General features: G+C 44.7%; 1 long non-coding RNA gene across 2 annotated transcripts in view; it reads left to right on the forward strand.

Moving 5' to 3' along the window:
• The first annotated feature begins 230 nt into the window (after positions 1–230).
• The window catches only part of LOC116270778, a 41,288-nt gene continuing 15,920 nt past the window's right edge, over positions 231–25,598 (forward strand). The window contains exons 1-5 of one of the 2 annotated variants that reach the window (XR_004178983.1): positions 231–9,536; positions 10,873–10,975; positions 17,665–17,769; positions 18,084–18,191; positions 18,497–18,776. This is a non-coding gene — a long non-coding RNA (uncharacterized LOC116270778). The remainder of the gene's footprint in view (positions 9,537–10,872; positions 10,976–17,664; positions 17,770–18,083; positions 18,192–18,496; positions 18,777–25,598) is intronic. The other variant, XR_004178982.1, reaches the window with a different exon arrangement.

Consider the following 25,598-nt stretch of genomic DNA (forward strand, 5'->3'; position numbering starts at 1 on the left):
GTATTTAATGTGGAAGTTTGGGGGTGTGGGAAGCGGGACCTATTTCCTTTGCTCTTGAGGTTATGTTGAGCCATCTGGCTCCCTGCCCTGCAGTTCCCATAACTGAAGAGTTATATATCCAATAACCCCTGCCCACTAGTGAACCTCTTCCTCAGCTCTGGGACTGATTGTCCTCAAGCCGAGTACACACTGAGCACTGGGCCTGCCTTCTTCCTAACACAGGTGAGGACCGACTTCTTGCTTTGTTCTTTAACTTGAATCCCCACCCCACACCCCTGACATGTGGCTTTTCTCTCTCTCCTGCCGTGCTGCTCCTGGGCTGGCAACTTGGCTCCCTGTAGATTTCTGCCTTAGAGAAAAACTCCTTGGAGATTTCTGCCTTGTAATCCCACTGGCTTTCTAGGGCTGGAGTCCTTGGCTACCTGTTCATTTATTCATTAATTCATTCATCCATCTAGGTTTTTGTAAGCTCCAGACATTGGATAAAGCATTTTGAGGGACAGGTGAAAACAAAATCCTGTTTTTTACTCTTGAGAACTCAGTCTGCTGTGGGAGGAGAGAAAGGCAGGTAAACAAAGAGCTTTCCCAATGCAATGACAGCTAGACCTGAGCCTGGTCAGTGACTCAGGGAGCAAGGAAGATGAACCTCCTTCAGCTTGGGGCCTGGAACAGACTTATGATGAGAGAGAATTCGGATAATTACTCAACCTTCTCCACTAGATCAGAGAAGGCGAGCAGGACGGAACCATGTGCATGGGTGGATGGGGGACAATCTAAGGACTCATTTTTTTTTTTTTTCTGTGAGGCTGGAGCAGAGGGCCCCTTGCCTTTGCTTCTCTTGACCTCCCCACTCCTGCCTGTTCTGGCCTCCAGTAGTCTCACTTGGCAATAAGAGTTGGATTCTGGGTGGGTGCCTGGATGGGAGAATCTTTGACTGTTGACACTGTTCAAGCAGTTCAATATGACTGGAAAAGTGTGAATGGAGCTATGTTCAGAGTAAAAGAAGGTGTGTTTAAGGTTTACATGTACGCGCTCTCTACAAACCCCTTGGAAGCTTGGCTCCAGGATGGTGAGGGGTTGGCAATCAAAGACCGAATCTGGAGTAGCTCTGGGAGATGTGTTTTCACAGCATTAGATGAAATTACACGAGCAGGTTTCAACTCTTCTGTTTTAGTAACAAAATTAATGCTAAAAATAAATATTTGCTAAGTGACTGATTTGACACTCACCTTGCAGAGGCCCAAGAATGGCCCAAGTGTTGTTCTTTTAGGCCTCTGTTTCTCAAATTGTGATCCTTAGACCAGGAGCCTCAGCATTCTCTTGAGTCTGCCTAGAAATGCACATTCTGGGCCCTACCCTCCATACTCTGAATTATATACTCTTGAGGCACAGGAATCTGCATCTAGCAAGCCTTCCAGAGGATTCTGCTCGTGCTCCAGTTTGAGAACCAGTGCTCCTGACTTCGGTTGGCAGTTGGTGTCTGTCTGAAGAGGGTCTCCACTGCCCCCAGGCATGTTCCTTCTCTCACTGCTGCCCCCTGGGATGGAAACTCGACATCCCCTCTTTCCCTTCCTACTGGCACCAACAGTACCAGAGCAAACCCCACAATCTCCATGCCCACATTTCTTTGACATCCACCTGTCACGGTCTTTGGAGGATTCAAGTGAAGTTCTTTGTCTTTTATGGGACAGAGATGTTTTCTAAAGTCATAGTAACATTCTCGGTCAATGTAATATAAAATGACTGGGAATTTCACTTTTAAAAATAGGTATATCAAAGGGAAAAATAGTAACTGTTCTGGTGGAGAGACCTGGTGAGCAGCACCTTAAATCAAGTGATGGAAGCTGAAATCAGCAACACTGGGACAAACCTGCATCACATAATAGTGGATGCGATGCCCTGACAGGAGCAGCAGTCCTGTTTGCAGCATCACTGCCCCAGATGCATGCCTGAATCCATTCCTTAGGATACAGAGGGCAAACCCAAGCTGAGGAATGTTCTACTAAACAAATGACCTCTACTCTTCAAAAACATGCAGGTTAAGGAACAGGTGCTGAGGAAAGGGAGAGGGTCTAGGAAAGCCCTAGCTGGAACAATTGGCAGCATTCCAATGTGGCCTGTGGATTTCGTAGTGGTACTGTTCAACGTGAAATTTCCTGATTCTTGTAAGATTCTCCCTGGGGCCTGATAGCTTAAAGGGATGAGTAACTCTTCCCTTCTCAGGCCCAGTCCCAAGGTGCAAGGCCACTTGCACCAGCAACCTGCGCCAGCAAGACATCAGAAGCAGGAAGTGAGCCTGCCGGAAAACACATAACCCTGAAGATGGAGAAAGAGGCCATCCGGGTACAAGGTAGCAATTACATCAGACTAGGACACTTCCTGTATAAAACCTTTGTCCTGTCCTCACATGGGGCTGATGCCATTTTAGGCCTCAGCTCACGTGCATCCAAGCACTCATTCAAACAGCATGTTGCTCCACACTGCCTTGTATTGTCTGTTGGTGTGCTCTATGGATTCAAACTGATACAAGAACCTTACAATTTTGATTATGTAAGAGAATGTCCTTGTTCTTAAGAAAAGCCAACTGAAATATTTAGAGAGTAAGTTTGCAGGATGTCTACAACTTACTCTCAAGTGTTTTAGACAGAAGGAGAATCACATAATGGAAAATGTAAACAAGTGAATATGAGAAAGGAGTATATGAAAGTCTTTGAACTATTGTTATTACTTTTCTGTGGAAATTTACTTTTCAAAAGTGTGTATAGACATATAGGAAGAATATTTTAGTTACTAACATAGTTATTTTTTAGTAGTGAGATGATGGATGGTATTTCTTTTAAAAAGATCTGCTTTTCCCCCAAATATTCTGTAACAAGCATGAACTATACTTGAAATCAGAACAGAAAAAAAAAATGAAATGATAAAGACAATTGTTTCTTTTCATACAGACTTCAATGTAGCACATGAAACTGAGATCTGAGAGACCAAGATAGATGCCCTTTATCAACTAAGGTGGACTTTAAGGTTAAGGAAACAGAAAAGTTACTTATGGGTGGAGCAACTCTTTAAATTCCTAGAGCTACAAGAAAAGCACAGGCTTGCTCAACTCCCTAACAATAGGAGCTCTCAGGCAAATTCCTACCTCTGATTTACAACCCAGACCACCACAACTCTGATTGGACAGAGGACCTTAGAAACATTCTTTTCTGATAAGCAACTGAAGAAGTCAAATCAGTTCCAGCAGCTTACAGAGACTGTGCACACATTGTGTTTGTCTCCTACAGTTCACTTTTTGATGGAAAGAGCCACATTCCGCCTTATTTTTATGCTGAAACCATGCCTCAAAGTGAGCACGGAATGCATGTTAATACACCTGTGCCCATTGTGTGTGTGCTCACCTCCCACTCCACATGTATAGCTTTTCCCCATAACCCGCTGAATAGAGTTCTATTCTGTGATACAGGCCTGTGAGACATAAAATCCAGTCCGCCCCTTGCCTCTTCAAAGAGAGAGCACGAATGGCATATGCTGGAGACAGTCTCTTCCTGGTTTGCAAACTTAGATTGCCAATGTAACTGAAATAAGTCCATGAACGAGGCACAAGGCTAGTCAATCTGCCAAGACACCAATTCACAACAGAGAAGGAGATTGAATCCTAGGGCCCCAATCTAGAAGATGGGAAGGAACCTTAAATCCATCTCCCCAAGAGTAAGATTCTCTCCGGGGCCTGAAAGCTTAAGGAGATTAACAAGTCCTCCCTTCTCAGGCCCAGTCCCAAGGCGCAAGGCCATTTGTGTCAGCAGCGTGCGTCAGCAAGTTAGCAGAAGCAGGAAGAGAGCTGGCGGGAAGACACCGGGAGACAGGTACCCCTGAAGATCGAGAAAGAGGCCATCCGGGTACAAAGTAACAATTACGTCAGACTAGAACACTTCCTGTTTAAAGGAGACTATGAAACCTTTGCCCCGTCCTCACTTGGGGCTGATGCCATTTTAGGCCTCAGGCTGCCTGTACCCAGGTGCTCATTAAAACAGCATGTTTCTCCATACCGCCTCATATTGTCTGTTGGTGTGCTCTCAGGGTTCAAACCGATACAAGAACCTTACACCAAAGAGTTTGATATTAGAGATGTTAATGGTTTTGGAGTGGGCTGAAGTGTGGAGATGGTTGGTTGGTTGAAAAGTGCAGGGTGAAGTCATGGGATGGGGAGATGGTGAAACTGTTTCTCATGCTGATTCTGTTCCTCTATGGGGGTCTTCAAACTGGTGGGTGTTTAGTAGGAATTTGGGATCTGGAAAACACCCTAGGCAGTTCTTAAACAAAAGCCTTATGGTTCTAACATCAGAAATCCTGTTCATAGGAACAATAGGGATGCCAGGGGTCAGTATCAGTGCTGCATGACTTTCAGTTACAAGGAAGTGGGTCAAGGTGCAGGGTGATTAATGCTTAATTATAACTATTTCTGTCCAGAATTCTTGCTAACCCTGTGAGGATGGCTTCACCAATAAAACACTCCTTTCTACTATTTATCCATCCTAGTGGTCTTTTGAATGACAAAAGAAAGGCTGAGAAAGATGGAGTAGGGGCCTGCAGTCCCCCACCCCTCACCCCTCATTCACTTGCTGGTGCTCCCTTCAGCTCCCTTCAGCTCCTTTCAGCTCCTTTCAGCCTCCTTCAGCCTCCATCGCTGGAGATAGATGTCCATGAGCCTTCTGCATTTTCTCTTCTTTCTGCTGACTAAAGGGTATCATGTTTTGCTATTTTTTCTTCCATACTTGCTCTTCTAAGGTGTTAGAAATGCTTAGAGCCAGAAACACACACAAGAAACAACTGTGAAAGTTGATCATACAAATTGGGTCATTCTTATCATATCCAAGTAAAACCGCCAAAAAGCCAGGAGAGAAAAGTGCTCAGGATGCATAACATTGCTCCAAGAATGTAATTTTCTGCAAGCCTGGTGGCTGTAACCTGAAACCAGTTTTATCTAATAGCTGCTAAAATGACCTGCTGCAACTCTAAGACCAATTATACCCATGCCATTACTTACCAATCAAAAGTTGCCGTCTCACTGGAACTGTACTAGTGCGAATGAACTTTCTTCAAGAGCAATACATAACACTTCTCTTTGTTATAAAACCTCCAACCATCTCTTTGTTCTTTGGACACACTGAAGACCACCCAATATGTGATCTTGCAATTCTTTCTTCCCAAATAAAATGCTAAATTTAGATATTCATCTCTACATTTTAATTCTTTGGCACAACCGAATAGGACAAAGTCATGCATTTAACTTGTTCAACTGTTGATGAGATCATTGCTGCCTTTGCCCCCCTTATTCTTGAAAGCTCTAATTTTTCTCAGACCCCAGTCTTCTGATAGCGTGAACAGACAGGGAGAGTCTTGAGTGATTATAAGAATATAATCCCGTTGAACAATCAACCTGTTTTACAGCCGATTGCCCTGCAGCTTGTGTGGAATGCAGTTGTCTTATTGCATGGAACCAGCTCTTGGTAGATCTCAGCAGCTTATAGAGAAACCCGAGTGAACTTTTCTCATGACCATGCTAGTGTCTCCATCCTGGGATGAGCCACAGCTTCATCACCATAACATGCAACCTATGTGCTGGTGTGATGACTCGCTGTGTCTGTACCACTGGGGCCCCTGCTCCACATGCCATGATGCATCCTCTCTTCTCTCCGTCTCCCCATGAAGCCCTCCTGTAACTTTCCCTTGGAGAGATAGGATCCTTACTTGTGCCAAGTAATAAAACTTGATCAAACCTATGCTCTCAAGGAGATTCATTTCTTACTTGCCAAGCAAACGAACCTGGATTTTTTTTTGGGTAACAATAGTGTCTAATCCACATGTACAATTAGCATGTTCCAGTAGAGTTACACCATCAAAAAGATAGTCTTTCTTCTGTCCCGTAGAGTGCTTTCTCCTCTGTCCTGCCATGGGTGCAGCTGTCTGGACTTAAGGAAGGCACTAAATTCCCATTGCTTTGCTTTGCCTGCCTCACTGAGCAACTCTGAGGTATTATGGAGATGCCTATCTTTCCTGGTAATTTTAACATTGTTACAATGTGCAGATCTGGACAATACTTTGGAGAGGCCAAATACACAAGATAATGGCTGTTGTTTTAAAGCTCTTCCTCCTCTGCAAATACCAGTTACTAAGATAATGCAGAGGGCCTCACTATAATGGGCATGACTTTGGATGTATAAACAGTGCAATATACCAGAGTCTCTTGATTAGCTTGAAGTTCTGTGGGCTGAAATCAGGACCTTAGATCTCTGCCAGGGGTGGTAAATGTGCTCACTTTTCCTTCCAAACAATGGGTGATGAACCTGAAGGAAATGCCTCCAGAAAAGCTTACACCCTGTCCATGTCTTAAAGGGCCACAGTGGAGGCCCTCCCAGTCCACATTTGACTTCTCCCATGTATACTTTCTTTTTGAAATATGTTTATGACTTATTTGCCAGTTGTTAGAAATAACACAACTGTTAGAAATAACATAATTTCTTAAAAAATATCTGTTTGTGTTAAATTTCCAGAACTCTGTGACCGTGTTCAAGAGAACTCTCAGTAACGATAGTTACAAAACACACTCTATTTTCCGAGATCTTTTTGTTATGACAGACTTGGTGTCTAAAACCCTGCTTGGCCCATAGTGTTACTGGAAGGGGTTCCTGATCCAGACCGTAAGAGAGGGTTCCTGGATCTCATGCAAGAAAGAATTCAAGGCAAATCAATAGAGTAAAGTAAAAGCAAGTGTATTAGGAGAGTAAAGGAATAAAGAATGCCTACTCCATAAGCAGAACAGCCCTGAGGGCTTCTGGTTGGCTGTTTTTATGGTTATTTCTCAACTATATGCTAAACAAGGGGTGGATTATTCATGAGTTTCCTGGGAAAGGGTTGGGCAATTCCCAGAACTAAGGGTTCCTTCCTTTTTTAGACCATATGGGGTAACTTTCAGACATTGCCGTGGCATCTGTAAACTGTCATGGCACTGGTGGGAATGTCTTTTAGCATGCGAACGCAGTATAATTAGCATATAATGAGCAGTGAGGACAATCAAAAGTCATTTTCTTCACCATCTTGGTTTTGGTGGGATTTGGCTGGCTTCTTTACCGCATGCTGTTTTATCAACGAGGGCTTTGTGACCTGTTTCACGTGTCATCCTCCTGTCTCACCCCATGGCTATGAATGCCTTAACCTCCTGGGAAAACAGCTCAGTAGGCCTCAGTCTTATTTTACCCAGCCCCTATTCAAGATGGAGTTGCTCTGGTTCGAATGCCTCTGACAACAGCCCATCTGTTCAATAAATAACTGTTTAATTAAATAAATCCCTGCATGTGTAACTAACTCCTGTGGGTTGTTTTTAGGCCTCATTCCCTTTCGCAGAACTGGGGTTCTAGGATTCCATGGAGTAGCAGAGACTCTGCAGCCTTCTGGGGAAATGCGCTGTTTCCGCAGGTACTTCCCTCAGCCCCATACGGCATCAGGACATTCTCCAGGTGCTCCTGGGTAGGAGCGTGCCGTGAGGGCTGTGGATTGAGTAGATGTGGGCTGTGGGACTGCGGGAACCTGTCTCTGAGCATCTGATTATGTGACTGCCATGGTGTGGGTGGGAGGGAGAAGCTTTAGAGTAGTGTTTTACTGCAAGTAAAGTCTAGTGTTTTTTACTGCAAGATATAACAATCCTCTTTAAAAAAAAAAGTAATTTATTGAAATAAGCCTCCCTCAGAAATCCAACATGAAATGGCAGGTATTTTCTCATCTGTCACAGGCATCTCTTGGCTGCCCATGTTCAGGCCTTGGGCAATGTGTCTTTCTGCATATTTCAATAAAGCTTAATTTTGTGCTTTTTCTCTTGAATCTGACAACCAAGACACTAAGTTTTGCCAAAATAACCTGTGCTTATGAATTGCAGGAGTTTTAAAAAGATACAGGCAATTTGTCAAGAACCCTTGAACAGCATAAAGCTCTTTTACCCGAGTCAGCATTGCCTCAGCCAAATCCCTGCACGGAACGACTGTCTACAGCCAGCCCCTGGCACCGACTGTCGCTGGTGGCACTTAGGCAACAAGGCTCTGCAGCACAGGGCTGTTTCCTCCGCGCAGGCTGCCTCTGTTCACAGGAGAAAGCAGGCTCCAGACTGTAGCTGCTGCATCCTGTCCCAGAAGGTCTTGCTGGGCATTTGCACTGACAGCCACTGAGTGGCACTCATGGCGTGGTGCTTGGCTCCAGAGCTCCCCGTGGCTCTGGGGGTGCCTTTGGATGTTACTAGGGTAGATGGGGGAGCCAACTTGCAGGTATCATGACCCTTCAGACCAAGGAGAGCCACCTTCCCAGAGAGACTTCCCAGCTCCCTGCAATGACTGACATGAATCCACAGCAGGTCCTTTTCTCCTGTCTCCCAGAGAGACTCACTCTGGAGGTCATTCATGCTGTCATCATGCGGTGGGGCTCATCCTGGCTCAGCTCTGCTCCCCTTCCCCACCCTCTTCCCTTACTCTCCATTGAACAAGAATGCTGCCCGGGTTCTGATTCCAGAAACCCAACCCAGAACGCTGCCCTTATAAAGATGAGTCCAGAGCGAAGCCTCCTGCCAGCATGAGTGTTTGTGTGTGTGTGTGTGTATGTGTGTGTGTTGAGAACGCAAGGCCAAAGGTGTTCAAGGAACAAGTCACCACCCACTTCCCAAGAAGGGTTGTCAAACTATAGGATACTTGGTTGAATTTAAATTTCAGATAAACAATAAATCATGTTCTAGGATAAATAAGCCCCAAATATTGTGTGAGTCAATAGTTTGGAGCTTACTTATTTTTAGTTTATTGCATAAACTAAAAAAACACTTCTGATATAAAATTCAAATTTCACTGGGCATTCTGTGTTTGTATTTGCTAAATCTGACAACTGTACCACTGTGCTTTTTGAGTCTGTGTCTATTTTGAATTCATGCAGAGCTTAAGAAAGCATTTGCAGCCACTTAGCTTCTCCTCATGAATAATAATTGTAGTACTGGTAGTAATAGTAATACCAGCAATAGTAATAGTAGTAATGATAATTATAGCAACAGCAGCAGTAGCAACAGTGATAATTATAATAGAAACAGCAGGAGTAGTAATAGTAGTATCAATAATAACAACAGCAGTAGTAGTAATAGCAGTAGCAGGCATATTAATAGCAGCAGTGATAGTATTAAGTACTAATAATAGTAGAAGCTAGTACGTATTTAGTGCATCTTATATTTCAGGCAGTGTTCTGAGAGTGTTACACGTATTAACTGATTTGATCTTCCAACTTCTCCCTTCCCCTGTAAGGTGGGGACCATTATGATCCACATTTTGCGGATGACACAATAGAGGTCCTAAGAGGTGAAGTGATTTTTCCAAGGCCACACAGCTGAAAGACAGTGGAGTGGACCTCAAACTGAGACAACCCAGGGTTCATGCAGTCTCTGAGAAGAGTCAGATTGCATGGGTTTTCCAGAAAAGTCAAATCATTTCCTGACCAAGGCCTAGGAAGCTTTTTGGGTGAGTGGGGATGGACAGGGAGTTGACCCCTTCTCTCTGCAGTGTGGCTGGTTTCTCTTCCTGATTCTGCCCCATATATAATGCAGGCATGTCCTCCTCTCTATTGTCTCTTGGGAAATTAATCTAAGCTTGTCGTGAGCACCAGTACAGCCAGCTTCTTCTCTGGCTCCCTGTCTGGCCCGCTCCCTGGCTCTGGGTTTGTGGCAGGTACTACTTGTTTCCCCTCTGGTGCTGGAAGAGGCTCGTTCTGGCCAGGGCAGTGCAGGAGTCTCTAGTACTGATCAGTTAAGGAGGTTTGCATTCTTCTTCCAAGCGCTCTGAAGAATGTTCTCTGTTCCTGCTTTCTGCAAGTCTAGAAAGGTCACAGGTGGCCTGGGCAGCCCTCCCAGTCCTCTCAGCCTCTGTGAAGGGTCTCTGCCTTGTTCTCCAGTTAGAACTAAAAGAGGGGAGCTGCAGCCGTGTTCCCTTCTGAGAGAAGGGTGGAGAGGGGGTTGTGTTCCCTTCAGAGCCTTCTGAGCACCTGCCCCCAACCCATGTCTCAGCACCTCTCTTAACTTTGCAGTCCAGAGCACAGCTTCTGTTGATGACTTATTCAAAACCACTCCTGAACAAAGGCAACTATGATAGCGGCTAAGGATGGTTTCACAGCCGAAAGAATGAGAATGTGGGCATGTGAGTCCAGCTGACCCAGGTCTGATTCCTGGCTGACATTTGCCAGCTGTTATCTTGATCTTACAGCCATAACTTCTCTTCTCTGAGCTATGTTTCCCCTTCAGTAAAATGGGTATGATCTTTAAGGCATCCCACTCCTTGCAGGGCAGCAATGAGACTGAAATGAGGGGGACGTTTAAGTGGTCAGCAGGGGCCCGCAGAAAGGTCTCGAAAGGAGCTTTTCGGTGCTGGAAGAGAGAACACTTGGAATGGCCTGCTGTGAGCTGCCGAATTTTTTCAGGCTTTCAGCCAAGGGCAGGCCCCGGTCTGTGCCACTCTGGGAAGCTAACACCCTGATCAATAACTTGCCTCTTTACTGACCTGAAGAACCAGAGGTCAAAGTTAAGAGGACCGTAGCTGCTAGGGAGTGAGAATACTGAGAAGAGGAGTCCAGAGAGGGGATGCATAAACTCTGCTTGCTTCCCTGACCAACCCCTGAGCCACGCAGGGGCAGAGCAGGCGCCAGGCACCTAGCTGAGGATCAGGGAGCCGACTGCATTTACTCTCTTCCCTGAAAAACAGGGTTTCCAGTTTGAGCCCAGCTAAATTATTTTCCAGTTAAAACAAACAAGCAAGCAAATTACCAACCATTAGCATTCTTCTTAGAGGATAATTCACTCCACAGCATTCTGACCAAAATGCCAGAAGACAATACGGAATTACTCAGTACATGAAGCACCAGGAATACAACAACAGAAGAGAGAGGACCCAGACATTGGAATCAGCAGGTGAGGATTTTAAGGTGACTATTGGCTGTATGCTCAATGAATAAAGGAAGACACGCTTATAATAAACAAAAAGATGGGCTGGGTGTGGTGGCTCATGCCTGTAATCCCAGCACTTTGGGAGGCCGAGATGGGTGAATCAAGAGGTCATGAGATCGAGACCATCCTGGCTAACATGGTGAAATCCCGTCCCTACTGAAAATACAAAAATTGGCTGGGCATGGTGGCACGCACTTGTAGTCCCAGCTACTCGGGAGGCTGAGTCAGGAGAATCACTTGAACTCAGGAGGCAGGGGTTGCAGTGAGCCGAGATCGTGCCACTGCACTCCAGTCTGGGCAACTGAGCAAGACTCCATCTCAATAGTAATAATAATAATAATAATAATAATAATAAACAAAAAGATGGAAATTCTGAGTGGAGAGAGAGAAATGATTAAAAATGAAAATTGGAGAACTTTAAAAATACAATGTCTGGAGTAAAGTTATTAGAATAATGTCAGGCACTCAACAAATAGGTAGATGTCAAAGCAACGTGGAATGGAAGACATACTCAGTTTTATCAGAAAGCAACTACAGCAGAATAGTGTTCTTTTAGCTAAAAATGTTATTCAGACATCATTGATTATGAAGAAGCCTGTCTTTGTGAAACTGAATTCCTCCTGAACTATTTTTGACAGAACTCCCTTTCAGCAATGGGGCCATATTGAGCTGCACTTGAAGCCTGCTGCCTCACTGAAAAGTGGGGTCTTGGTGGGGGTAGGTGGAGGGGGGTTGCAATTCATCTAAAAGCTTGTGGGTTTTGTGGCAGCATGGTAGAGATAAAGAATACAGACTTTGGAAAGAGATGCTCATTCAAATCCCAGGTGTCTTTACCAGCTCTGTGACCCTGGCCCAGACAGGGTGTATATTTGTGCCTATGATTGTATTGTTGCTGTTGTTTGTTTTAGTCTAGAAGGTAGATATTTTAGAAGCTGTGCTTATACACTTGTTATGAGGATTTAATATGAACATTCATTCTAGTATGAGCCTGGCATATCATATCACTCCCTCTGTGTCTGTCAAATTTAACACTTTCTGAGATGTCTCAGGTCCCTAGGAATTTTGTAGCGAGCCCCTGGCTGAGCTTTAGCTGAGTCTCCGCAGGAACTTAGAAGCTCCACACACAGATTGATGGGAGGAGGGACCTTTAGGCCTCCATTTGCAGGAACTGCTTTGCTTGGGCACCAAGATCAGCCCAGGATCAGGCAGGAGCCTGCCATGGGCAGCCTCAGCTTGAGGGTCACACACCTGAGGCCTGGGGAAAGGGAGCCCAGGAGCAGGTTCTGAAGAGGCCACTTTTAGAATGGGCCCTGTCAGATAAAGGGGAGGGAACTAGCCACACATCACATCTTTGAGGCCCTGGATAATAAAGTGTGCCTCAGTGACGCAGGAGGCGAGACTCGATTCCGGAGATAGGTCTCAGATGCCAGACCACATTGAGGACTAGTTAAGACAGGGATGGAGCGGAAGCAGCTTTCCCTAAGCTACATCTACCAGATGTGCCATGTCAGTTTACCATTGCCATGGCAACATCCAGAGTTTACCGCCCTTTTCCATGGCAGTGACCGGATGATCCAAAACGTACCATCCCTTTACCATCCTTTTTCTGGAAATGTCTGCATACTCTGCTCTTTAATTTGCATATAATTAAAAGTGGGTATGAATGTGAGTACAGACCTGCCTCTGAGCTGCTGCTCTGGGCACACTGCCTGAGGGTAGCCCACTCCATGAGGAGCAGAGCCTCTGATGCTGCTGTGCACATCTGCTTCAAGAGAATCTACTGTTTAACATCACAGGCTGGCCCTTTAATTCATTCCTGCATGAAGCCAAGAGCTTTCTAAGGCTAAGCCCCAATTTGGGGCCTTGCCTGCCTTGTATCACCATGGCAGGCTGTGGACCTTAATTCATTCCTGCATGAAGCCAAGAGCTTTCTAAGGCTAAGCCCCAATTTGGGGCCTTGCCTGCCTTGTATCACCATGGCAGGCTGTGGACCTTCTCTGTGTTCTGAGAGCAGCCCAGATGGCCTCCCCTGGGTGGCTGTGCCTCCCTGCCACCCCCAGGCTCTGCAGCTTTAGGAGCACCTGCCATGCTCACGGTCTTCCCCGCCCTGAGAGTGAATGCTGCTCCACGTGGCTAGTGGGGCCACAGTGCAATGAAGTGAACATTCGCTCCCTTTCTATTTCTCCACTGTTTTCCAGGCCCTGGCAAGAGAGCTGGAAACTGGGGTTAGCAATGGATGCAAGGCAATCATATTTAAAAAATATTTTTGCTATACCTTTAGAAGAATTAGAAATAAAGATTGAAATCAAAATATTCAGGTGGTAACATTTTAGCTTTTAGAAGAGACTAGGGGTCAGGCGCGGTGGCTTAGGCCTGCAATCCCAGCACTTTGGGAGGCTGAGGCGGGTGGATCACCTGAGGTCAGGAGTTTGAAACCAGCTTGGCCAACATGGTGAAACTCTGTATCTATTAAAAATACAAAAATTAGCTGGGCATGGTGGCAGGTGCCTGTAATCCCAGCTCTTCCGGAGGCTGAGCAGGAGAATCGCTTGAACTTGGGAGGTGGAGGCTGTAAGTGAGCCGAGATCTTGCCATTGCACTCCAGCCTGGACAACAAGAGTGAAATTCTGTCTCAAAAAAAAAAAAATAATAAGTAAAAATAAAAGAGAGTAGAGATGCCACTCTGTAGCTCAGAGCTTCAGGGTTCTCCAAGGCTGAGGGAACATCATTTTGACTCTTCACCTTCACCTGTGAGACCTTGCTTAGTTCTTTATCCTTATCTTTTGCCTACTGAACCCTTGTTAGCCCTGTCTCAGGTTCACTGATAAACTGCAGTTTCTGCTAAACAATCCAGCACAATTCCTACTCCAGGACCTTTGCACACACTGTTTCCTATACCTGGTGCTTTCTTTTCTTTTTTTTGAGATGGAGTTTCACTCTGCCACTCAGGCTGGAGTGCAATAGCTCACTGCAACCTCTGCCTCCTGGGTTCAAGCAATTCTCCTGCCTCAGCCTCCCAAGTTGCTGAGATTACAGATGCCTGCCACCACGCCTGGATAAGTTTTGTATTTCTAGTAGAGACAGGGTTTCACCATGTTGGTCAAGCTGGTTTCGAACTCCTGACCTCAGATGATAGACCGATCTCGGGCTCCCAAAGTGCTGGAATTACAGGTGTGAGCCACCGCACCCGACCCCTAGTCTCTTCTAAAAGCTGAAATGTTACCACCTGAATATTTTTTAGTAGAGATAGGGTTTCGTCATGTTGGCCAGGCTGGTCTCAAATTCCTGATCTCAGGTGATATGCCTGCCTTGGCCTCTTAAAGTGCTAGGATTACAGATGTGAGCCACTGTGGCTGGCTTGTGCTTTCTTTAACTCACATCTGGTTGTTACTCCCAATTCTTAATTTTTACCTGCCAATTTCTACTGATTTGACAAGCCATCAGTCCTTTTCTTTGTCTGACCATGTTTCCTACCTTTCAGACTAGGCTGGAGCCAACATTTGATCATTTTATTAGGATGACTCAGCACTATATTATTAGCTGTGCAATTATGTATCTACTGACCTTTTTTTGTCTCTTTCTCTGGAACAGCAGAAACTTTCTGTACTTGTGCACTGCTGTGTCCCCAGGGATGAACATAAACTGGATTGTCAAATATGTGTTCAGCGAGGGAGCAGCTACTTGCTTTCAAAGTTCTAGTTATTTTCTTAATTCCTCCCTCCTTCTCTAAAATCATTCCTAGGAAGAAGCTAACGATCCTAGATATGTAAAATTAGGGCCAAATGAATCCTGTTTTACTAACTCGTTTTGGAATTTTAAACAAAACGATACATTTGTGAAATTCAGATTTTGTTTATATACAGTTTGTATACACGTTTATATAGGGCACATTTATACCCCGCAGTCTGGAATTTTCTATTAATTATACGTTATACCACTTCAAGAGCAGCACTGTTAAGTCCAAATGGGAGTGGTCTAGGCATCAGCTATAGCGTACCTTCTTATCAGCAACGAAAGCCATGCCACTGACTAGTGGGACCTAATAGCTTCACTGACAGTGTAGCCCAGCTGCCATAATCAGCTGTCATTTCATTCTCAGCTTCTGCTGACTTTTGGCCTGGACCTGGATGGGAGTTGGAGAGGGCTTGAGGGGAGGGCTGTTGTACATTTATTTTGTAAGGTATTGATTCGCGATGACGAAATGGAGGGTTAGACAGAGCTTGGTGTAGCTAACGTGAGTGTGAGAGGCAGACAGCTGCCTCCAGTGGAGATGTTCGCCAGCCTCAGTTACTCTCAGAACATCGTTGCCCTGTCTTTGGAAATCTAGATCCTTTCAAAGTAAGCTTCAGAATTGTCCTTTGAGAAAAATAATTGGAAAGCTTTCTCAGAATCCAGGTGTATGCTGGTCTTCAGAGTTTCACATAAAAGGGTCATAGTTTGTGAACTCAAATAGCAAAGGAAGTTATCCATTTCATACTCAGCAGACTTCAGATGAGCACCTTGAATTCTCTGAGCAGAGACCATTGGCATAAAGGCCTGTGACGGAGGTGACTGACCGGGGTGTGTCCCAGGCCACCCTGTGTGTAGACCTGGAGGAATAGGACAGCATTTTCATCAGAAGAAAGTGTCCTAAGGCCACATCCACAGGGACACTTAATCGAAGGTGGCAAAAGGTGCTTGCTCCCCTACTTCAAGAATAAACTTGTTTGTAATCTTCAAAAATCATTTCAAGCCCATCCTAGTTAGTGTCACTACTGCCTTGCGAGGTATCAGCAGGAGATATCATGGCCGTTGTTAGAGCTGGGAAGCCTACAGTTGATGGTTAAATGCTTGCTGGAGAGTCATCCTGCCACACCACGACAGAGCTGGGTCTTGAAAGGTTTTCTGCTTCTAGGACCCCAGAGGTCACAGTCCCAAATGCCTATAGGGGTCAGGGAATAATATCAGTTAACAAAGTGGACCAAGGTACTGGGGCAATAGGGAGTGTGGGGACCATGGCCAGGTGGGGTGCTATTCCCCGTCTAAAAGCAGAGCTTCACTTCAGCCCTTTCTGATCGTGGGCGTGTAGTATTATGGGGCCTATTCTGCTACATCTAGTAATTTTACCAAAATTGACATTTGATGATAAATTACATGCAATTGCTCTTTTTAAAAAGGTTGCAGGCTAAAGAAACAAATTTTTAGTTGATATTTAGCTCACAGGTGGTGGTGTTTGTTTTTCCATCAGGAGCCTCTGTAGAAGAGGGTTGGATGGGGCAGAGTGGTGCCCAGGGAGGGGCATTGGCAGTGGTGTATGCCCTGTATTCTTAGTAGCCAGCCTGTCCCATTTGTTTTGCAGAGGCTGCGTTATAGAGCTGGGGAATGGTTTTCCAGTCAAATTTCCCTTGAAGGGAAAGTTAAAAATGATGACTGTTAATCCCATTAACCGGGCAGATAGATGCATGAAGTTTCAACCTCCCTCCCACAACCCAGCTCCCACCAGAATCCCGCCTATGGCATCCACTTCTGCAAAGTTGTTTGTGGGTTTCATGGCAAAATTTCTGTATTTTTTAGTGGGAAATGCAGTTAGTGTCTAATCTCGTCTTTTCTCAGCCAGCCTGCTTTTTGTCACGTCATTTCTGTAGACAGAAGGGCAGTGAGGAGCCTCAGTCGTATCTCCAGCTGTCATCTTTGAGCAGTTTATCTCATGTAATGGCAGGCTTCTTGAGAACGAACAGTCCAGGGCTGTGAGTGGGACCTTTCCAGTCCCAGCAAGTCATTCTCTGGGACTTCACCCACCCCTATGATGAGCCCCAGGGGGCGGGGGTGCAGACGGTGTCTGTTACCTACGGCTGTTTCTCACCAGGAACTCTCGGGTTCCCCTTCATAAAGGGCACTGCACAGGCCCCCAGTGTGTCCTCCGCTCTCTAGGACAGTTGGATTTGTCTGGAAGACTTGCTGTTTCTTCCAGGAGGGTTGATGTAGTCTCACAGATAAAACACATAGGCAGGAAGCCAAAAAGCACAACCTCCTCTGTCCTCCAAATCCACCATACTGGACCCCGCTCTCCTCTGAGCCTGGGTCAAACTTGGAGATCCAGAAGGTGAGGCTGGGACCCTGTCCTTCGGGTGCTCACAAGCTCTCATTTGACCTTTCTGGGCTCTGCCTGGAGTGTCTCCTATTTATTTATTTTGTTGTATGTTATTTTTTGAGACAGGGTCTGGCTCTATTGGCCAGGCTGGAGTGCAATGGCGTGATCTCAGCTCACAACAACCTCTGCCTTGCGGGTTCGAGGGATTCTCCTGCCTCAGCCTCCTGAGTAGCTGGGATTACAGGCATGTGCCACTATGCCCGATTAATTTTTGTATTTTTTATACAGTTGGGGTTTCACCACGTTGACCAGGCTGGTCTTGAACTCCTGGCCTCAAGCAATTCACTGGCCTTAGCCTCCCAAAATACTGGAATTACACCTGGCCAAGCCTCTTCTATTTAAAAATAGAAATTAAAAAACAGATCAAAGCAAAAAGTTATAGTGGGAGTGGACAAGCCCTGGAAAACAGCAGGCGTGAGGGCTTAGAAAAGAGTATGCCTCTGCCCCATTTACGTCTTCCCACTGGGAAACATGCGGAGAGGCTAAAGAGGACCCACTTCCAAAATCTCTCTTTTTTCTCTAGTTCTACTTCGTGAGAATAAGTATACAAGAGGATGTCAGATTTGTTCTGAAACAGTTGTTGAGAAGTTTTGAGTGGCTGGCCAGGACTTACAGCCCACATACTCAGGTATGCAAGAAACAAATTTATCTGTGCATCCTTAAATCAACGTCATTCTGACCCACAACCCCCTCCCCGCAACTAAATTCCTGCAAACTGCCATCTTCAGCATTAGGAGAGGTGCCTCCCTTTAGGGTCTCATGGAGAAGGGTGTGTGATCTCTGTTAGCCTTGAGCTCCCTGGGCAAACCACAGGCCTTGCCACCCCTCTGGGTGCCGCACAGCTGAGCGTGTAGCCGGGCTTCTACCCCAGGACTCACACTGCCCATCACTTTCCCAACCACCCAGGGCACTGTCCTGACAGCTCCTCCCATCCTCTTCCAGCCACCAGATGCAATCTCCAACATGAGCGGGCTTTGGGAAAACACAATTGGGCAAGTGAAGTTTGTTGCAGACAAGTTCTTCTTTCCCTTTGCCACAACCTCCTCCAAGGTAAGGAAGTGTGCAGCTTGTCTATCTGCTTAAACAGGGAGAGTAAAGGGAGAAAGTCCAGGGGAAAATATAGAAATCAGTGTTCCTAGAGTGATCATGACAGAGGACCAGCAGAACAGACTCGAGGGGGAGATGTGGGAATTTGTTTAGATGGCATGATTCAAGGGTCCCTGCTGGAAGAGTCTATAGTTTAGAATCATTCAGAGTGCCATTCTGCCTAACAAGTATGTTCAGTGTTAGAACATACTTTGTCTCCAGGAAATAGCTCTTACATCAAGGTACTGTTTGTCATCACCACCATGCAGGCCCGTGACCAAAGAGGAAGGAGTCTATTATGGCAGACACTGGAGGAGGTGGAAATCCAGGCCGGCCTGTGTGGGTGTGGACTTTGCTCTAAGACAGTGTGCCCACTGGAACTGGGCAGTGCCCAGAGACGGCACCTTGAAGACCCACATTCCTGGTGTGAAGGAGAAAGCGTTCCAGTGTCTGGGGGTGCAGAGAAGAATGCTGCCACTCACAAATTGTGCAGTTTCTGAATGGCCCAGACACAGGGCTGGGAACGTTATCCCCGAGTGTTCATTTCAGGTGGCTTTTCCTGAGTTCAGCTATTCCTTTCCCATCCTTTTCTTCATAGGCCAGGAAGGAAATTTTTAAATGATTTATTTATGGCCTTAAGGTCTCTAGGTTACTTGAGTTTTTTCTCTTTTTAGTCTTGAATTTCTACTTCTCTAAAAATTATATAGACCTCTTTTAAACGATAGTCCTAGTGTTATTTTTATTCAAGAAATTGGAGATTATATATATGTACACATATACATACATATGTGTATATGTGTACATATATGCCTATGTATATACACACACATCTGTGTATATACATATGTACGTATACATATATGTGTATATATATACACACGCACACATACACAAGGGATATATCATGAATGTCAGCTCGTTCCCATCTCTGCCCAGCCTGGCTCCCTCCCTGGAGGCCTCCGCTTCTGCTGGGGGTCTCTTCTCCCAAGGGTGGCAGCAGGGTGCAGGCTATGGCCTGAACGTGCATTGTCTTCATTTGCCTTGGAGATGATTTTATGTCATTACATAAGCCACCTCATTTTTCATGACTGCATAATATAGACATCTCATAATATATTTAATCGAATCCCCTTTAATACATATTTAGGTATTATTTTCTTTAGTTCTAAGCATCTACAAGTAACACTTCATGATTCATTCAGTATCTCTGTCTATATATTTTTTCTTTTTATCCTTAAAAACGTTTTCTCTGTTTCTGATTCTTCATTTTTATTTTATTATATTGTCTTTCCTAAAATTACTGTGTGTAACTCACACCTCTGTGTGTGTCTTAGTTGTAGGCCAACTCAATTTTTGGTTGACTGGGGAGAAGTAAAAAAAAAAAAATGTTATTTTCTGTCCCGGTGCCATCCTTGTGGTGTGGGATAGAATTGAATTCCTTTTATATGACGCTTACTGTTCCTGTGACTTTGTCGCCAAAAACTTTATATCTGGTATAAATTTACCCTGGAAATGTATGGGCCTTTCTAGGCAACTGGTAGTTCAGCCATTCTCCTAAGAAAATGCAGATGAACGTTCCTGGCCTTCTTTCTGACTCACCTGTGACAGAGCTATGGCATGCTGTGCAGGAGTGAAAACACGGATCCGAATAAGTCAAAGCAAGTTCCATTCTAAATGACTGCGGGCCACAGGCTCACCCTTTGTTGGGATGTCTGGGCCTTCCTAGCTTCACCTTTAATTAGGGAAGCTCAGCGCAGCTCAGCGTTCTCACCCTGTGTTGGCATCAGAATCACCTGGAGAATTTATAAACAGCACGGTGCCTGGTCGCAGGCGTGGTCCTTGGGTATATATCCCAGGCTGACAAGCCCTGGGACTGCATGACTATTGAACCCATGCGATGGAATGACAATTGCGAGGTTGCCAGTTGAACGAGAGGGCTTGCGAAACTTCACCTCCTCAAATGTGGTTTACTGCAGCATTTTTAGGCTCACAGTTTTTGAGTGTTGTAAAATATTTTCTCTCTCAAGTTTCATCTCTAAGTTTTCTATTTCTTGGAGTAGAAAAGACAAGATATGAATTTAAATTTATGCTCGGGGAAATAGTAAGCTGGAAGCCACCTTTCCCAGTGTTCAAGGTCGGGGAGGAAGACAGCTGAGGAACTGGAAGTGCATAACCCTCCTGTGACGCAGGAGAGGAGGAGAGGAGGGGCGGTGGCTGGGGCACCAACCTGAGACTGGAGTCAGGTTCCCCGCCCCGCCACGGAAATCTTCCCACCCATGGACTCGGCTGGGCCAGGAGGGATTCTAGGTGCCAAGGCTCTGAGGGTGTCTCAGGTTCAGAGCCGCTGTTTCTTGAGGCCTCTAATGGGGACCAGTTCAGTGGCTGGTGGGGAGTCACTCCGTGTGTGTTAGCCCCCTGCACAGTCCTTCCCATAGGAGAAGGACATTCATCACTTTTATGAGCATCTTCTCCTTATTGGTGGAAATCCAGCTGACTTTTATCTGTTTTTTTAAAAATTTTTTGAGATAGGGTCTGGATCTGTCACCCAGGCTGGAGCGAATGGCGTGGTCACGGGTCGCTGCAACCTTGACTTTCCAGGCTCAAGAAATCCTCCCACCTGAGCCTCCTGCGTAGCTGGGACCACAAGTGTGAGTCAGCATGTCTGGTTAATTTATTTTTATATTATGTAGAGACCAGGTTTTCCTCTGTTGCCCAGGCGGGTCTCACATCCCTGGGCTCAAGATGATTCTCCTTCCTCGGCCTCCCAAAATGCTGGGATCACTGGTGTGAGCCACCACGCCAGCCCAGCTCACCTTTCTTAAGCCTTCACTGCTGCCTTGCCAGAATGTTGCACACCTTCCCTGCAGTCCTGTCATCTTGGCATTGTTGAGCATGTCAGAGACCTTAAATCTGCATGTGTAAAGGTGATATTTTCCTGGTACATTTAAACAAAACATCAGTTTAAAAGTGTAAGTAAAACTGTAGGCATTATCACACTGTGCAGGGCCACACAGGGGGGTGCACTTGGGAACAAAATGATTAATCAGAGGCTGTGGGAGGTAGACTTTGTAGTGTCAAGAGGGTAGAATGACCGGACACAGTGGCTCACACCTGTAATTCCAGCACATTGGGAGGCTGAGGAGGGCAGATCACTTGAACCCAGGAGTTAGAGACCAGCCCAGTCTGGGCAACATGGCAAAACCCTATCTCTACAAAATACCAAAAAAAAAAAAAAAAAAAGCTGGGTGTGGTCGTGTACACCTATAGTCTCAGCTACTCAGGAAGCTGAGATGGGAGGATTGCTTTAGCCTAGAGAGGTCAGCCTGGGCAACAGAGTGAGACTCTGTATCAAAAAAAAAAAAAAAGAAAAGAAAAAAGAGAGACAGAGTAGAGTATCCTCTGGTTCCTGCAGGAGGATGTGATTGGCTTATTTAAATATTTCTGTGGGCTGGCAGAGAACTGAAACCTGTTACTCAGGGATAAGCAGGAACTGCCCCTGGACCCCTTGAGCAGTAGCGTTATTTGGTTAGGGGGCCTTACCATGGCAACAGAGTAGGGAGGGAAACTTGGAATTAGGCCATGTGAGGTCCTCCCAGTTCCACCAGGTGTCAAGGCAGTATATAATAGTGGATGTAAATTTAAGTCCTTGCATCACAATGGATGAATGAAAGGAAAAAAGGAAGAAAGGAATAATGAATAGATGGATAGAAGGATGAATGGCAGGAAAGATACACAGATGGAAAGATGGAAGAAAAGATTGTTGGCTGGATGCACTGGTTAAGAGCTCAGCCTCTGAAATTATACAGGAGCTGTGGGATATAGTTTAACTCCTGACTGCCATTTGTTATCTTTGTGGGCTTGGGTAAGTTACTTAACCTGTCCAAGCACAACTCCCTGCACCATCACCACTGACTCCTCATCTTGTGAAATATGGATTTAGCAACAACTGCCAGTGAGGATTTTCATGAGGATTAAATTAGATAACGGTGGATGAAGCACTTTGCACACTGCTGAATACACAGTAAGTGCCCAATTAATGCCAGTTATTCTTTGTTTTACTCCCTTTTATTCCAAAGAAGTTTTGAGCTAGCTTTGAAATCATGCATGATATATGTATTGCAAATTTCTTATCTAAGTCTACATATTGTGTTTTCACTATCTTAATGATATATTTTAAAAAGGCATTCTAATTTTTCAGATAATGTGTTTTCTCAATACTAATTGGGTATACCTAATTATAAAAACCACAAATCAGAAATGCTACAAAATCTGCAACTTTTTGAGCATTTACATGATGCTCAAAGGAAATGCTCATTGGAGCATTTCGGATTTTAAAATTTTGGGTTAGGGATGCTCAACCATAAGTACAGTATATAATGCAAATATTCTAATATCCCACCCACACTCCCCAAATTCGAAGTCTGAGATACTTCTGGCCCCAAGCATTTTGGATAGGGATATTCCATCTGGTTTTGTTTTGCTGTTGTTGTTGTTGTTGCTGTTTTGAGGTTGCTGCCTTTTGAATACTGTCATAACAATATTCTGTTTTCTTCTAAAAAGTTTACTATTTTACTCTTCACATTTTCACTCACTATTTATCTGCTAATAATTTTTGCATAAGGAGTAGGGTCCAAGTTCATTTTATCCCACACGGAGGCCCTGTGGACATAGCACTTTATTGAAAAGACCACAATTTCCCCACTGCCTTTCAGTGGTTTCTGTGCCTTAAATCAGGTGGGCTGCTTCTAGACCCCCTAATCTTTCTCATTGTTCTTGCCTATCTTTGCACCACTACCACATCATTTTAAGAACACATATCCAGAATACCTAAAAAAAACTCTTACAGAAGATGAGACAGCTAGCAAATATGGGATAATAAATTTTACAGACACTCAAGTTCATACGAATTTTTGACTTTTAATCACAGTTTTAACCTGCCTTTATCGAGTGCCTAAAATGCACCATGCTGAGTGAGCAAAACTTATTGCATCAATTTACTTATTACCCTTTACCTATGTGTTTTTCACTTTCCTTGATAATATTATGTGAGCGACCAGTCAGAGAGGCAGATGTCCAAGGACTTTGGAAGTTCAGGATGGAATAATGGCAGAGATGCCAACAGAAGCCATGGTGAAGGCAATGGGCTGAGTGTGGACAGGAAAGGCTGGGGCATGTGGAGAAAATGGAGATGGTGCTACCCCAGGTGACGTGGCTTACTCCTGTTACAAATTTGAAAACTGGAATGCCCGTTAATTCTTATGTTCAGGAACAAAATGTTCAAGGCATTTAAAAAATTTGGAGCTCTCCTGGGAAGAATAGGAGATGTCAAGCCATGGCAAACTGGGAAAGCAGATGAAAATTAAAGGGGCAAATGACTAACAGTTGACTCTCCATTGCAATGAAAGATTTAGGAATGATAACTCATGCAACACTCATTCCACAGTAAACACCCCAGGTGTGCAAGAAAAGTGATGTACTTCATGTCAGTATTTTCATGGTAACCATTTACTAAAGACATCTGTAATCCTTTGTCATAAATCTTAATATCAGGGAAATCGTGCAATTATGTCTAAGTTTAGGATTGCATGTGGAGCATTCAATAGCCAGAAAATAAAAGTCGTAAACACAGAGTGGGTGGAAAGGAAATAACAGAGGGTTTGGGGTTTATTGGCCTATTGGGGAAATAAAAGCATTCAAAAGAGCCATTGAAATAATTTCTCAAAGCGTCTCAGTTTGGAGCTAAACAGTGCCTGTTATTATTGTGATGTGACATTTAGTAAATTTAACAGGAAAACTTGACTTTGATCACAAGACTCATGTTTATATAAATCAAGTTTCTGGCAAGATCTTCAAATAGAATCTAATGACCCTGAGGAATGGGTTCTCTCTCCCTCTACATGGAGATAGGCATCCCTCTTCCTTTTCACATTGAATATGAATCCCCAAGGACTTGGGCAACACAGAATTTTCTGAAGGGTGGCAATTTGAGCCGCCACCACTTAAGCATCTCTTGAGTCAAAATGGAGGTGGCAGATGTGGCTGCTGTGGACGTTGCGTATGCCAAATAATCAATGAGTCTAGATATTTGCAAGAGGCCTGTTAATGGAACTAGTTCCTCAGTGAATGAAATTGGCATGTATCCTAAAACAATAATTTGCCTGCATGAAACAGAAACAACTTGAGTTGAAACAGCATCTCCCCACACATAGAAAGGAACTTACCCCACAGTTTCTGGGGTGGCTCAGGGCAGTGAATCTCTGTGATGGGAACGTTATTAAATCTCGGAAAAGGACAGAAACTAGCAGATGAAAAGTTGTGGGAGCCCAAGCAACAATATCTCCATCTCTTGGGCCCCCCTCTCTGTTTCTGTTTCCTTTTTTATGCATCACAGACTCACTTCTCTGTTTATTACATGGAGGGAGGATGACAGCACTCCCACTGGCAACCAAATCTGCATGTGACATCCTGCTGCACAAAATCACCTAGTTCCAGAGTTCCAGGGGATGACCTGCTGGGGTCAGTTGTCCTCCTCGAGGTGGAGCTAACTGCTATCAGATTTTACTCTTATATAGACAGACTAAGCAACATCTCACAACACTTTTAGTGGTTTCTGTGTTGATCGATTGATTGATTGGGCTTGAAGGACTATCAGACCAAATGTATCATTCTCTGTCAAGAGGATGATCCTTTCCAATGTGAGTGGGCACCATCCAATCTGTTGAGAGTCTGAATAGAACAAAAAGGTGGAGGAAGTTTGCTTTAGCTCTGCCTGACTGCTTGAACTGGAACATCAGCCCTCTCCTGTCCTCAGAGTTCCTGGTTTTCAGGCTTTCAGGCCTGCACCAGATTCTGCACCATCGTTTTTCCAGCTCTTATGTCTTTAAGACACACCATCAGCTTTCCTACCAGCTTCTCCAGGTCTCCAGCTTGCAGAGGGAGATCATGGCACTTCTCAGCCTCCGTGATTACAGTAGACATTTATTCTTATAATGAATCTTATTATGTAATTTTTTATAATAAATCTCTTTGTTGGTTCTGTTTTTCTGAAGAATCCTAGATAATACAGACACAATGCACTCCAAAGTTTAATATAACAGTTGGCATAAGTAGGTGCTCAAATATGACAGTGGAGAAGAATGACATTTAGAATGCTCTGATTTCTGCTCATAATTTATTTACTAATTCGCTAAACTGTAAGACAATAACTCTACTGTGGCATCCTGGTGACCTCGTATGTATCTGCATAGACCACACAGGCAAAGACATTAACCAGAATGACTCGGAGTCTTGGCAGAACGCTTTGTGATCTACCAGAACACCAAGGTTTTGGAAGTCCTTTGAGGACCTCGAATATGTCTTGCCTTATCCCCC

Source organism: Papio anubis, chromosome 16, assembly GCF_008728515.1.
Source record: "Papio anubis isolate 15944 chromosome 16, Panubis1.0, whole genome shotgun sequence".
NCBI lineage: Eukaryota > Metazoa > Chordata > Mammalia > Primates > Cercopithecidae > Papio > Papio anubis.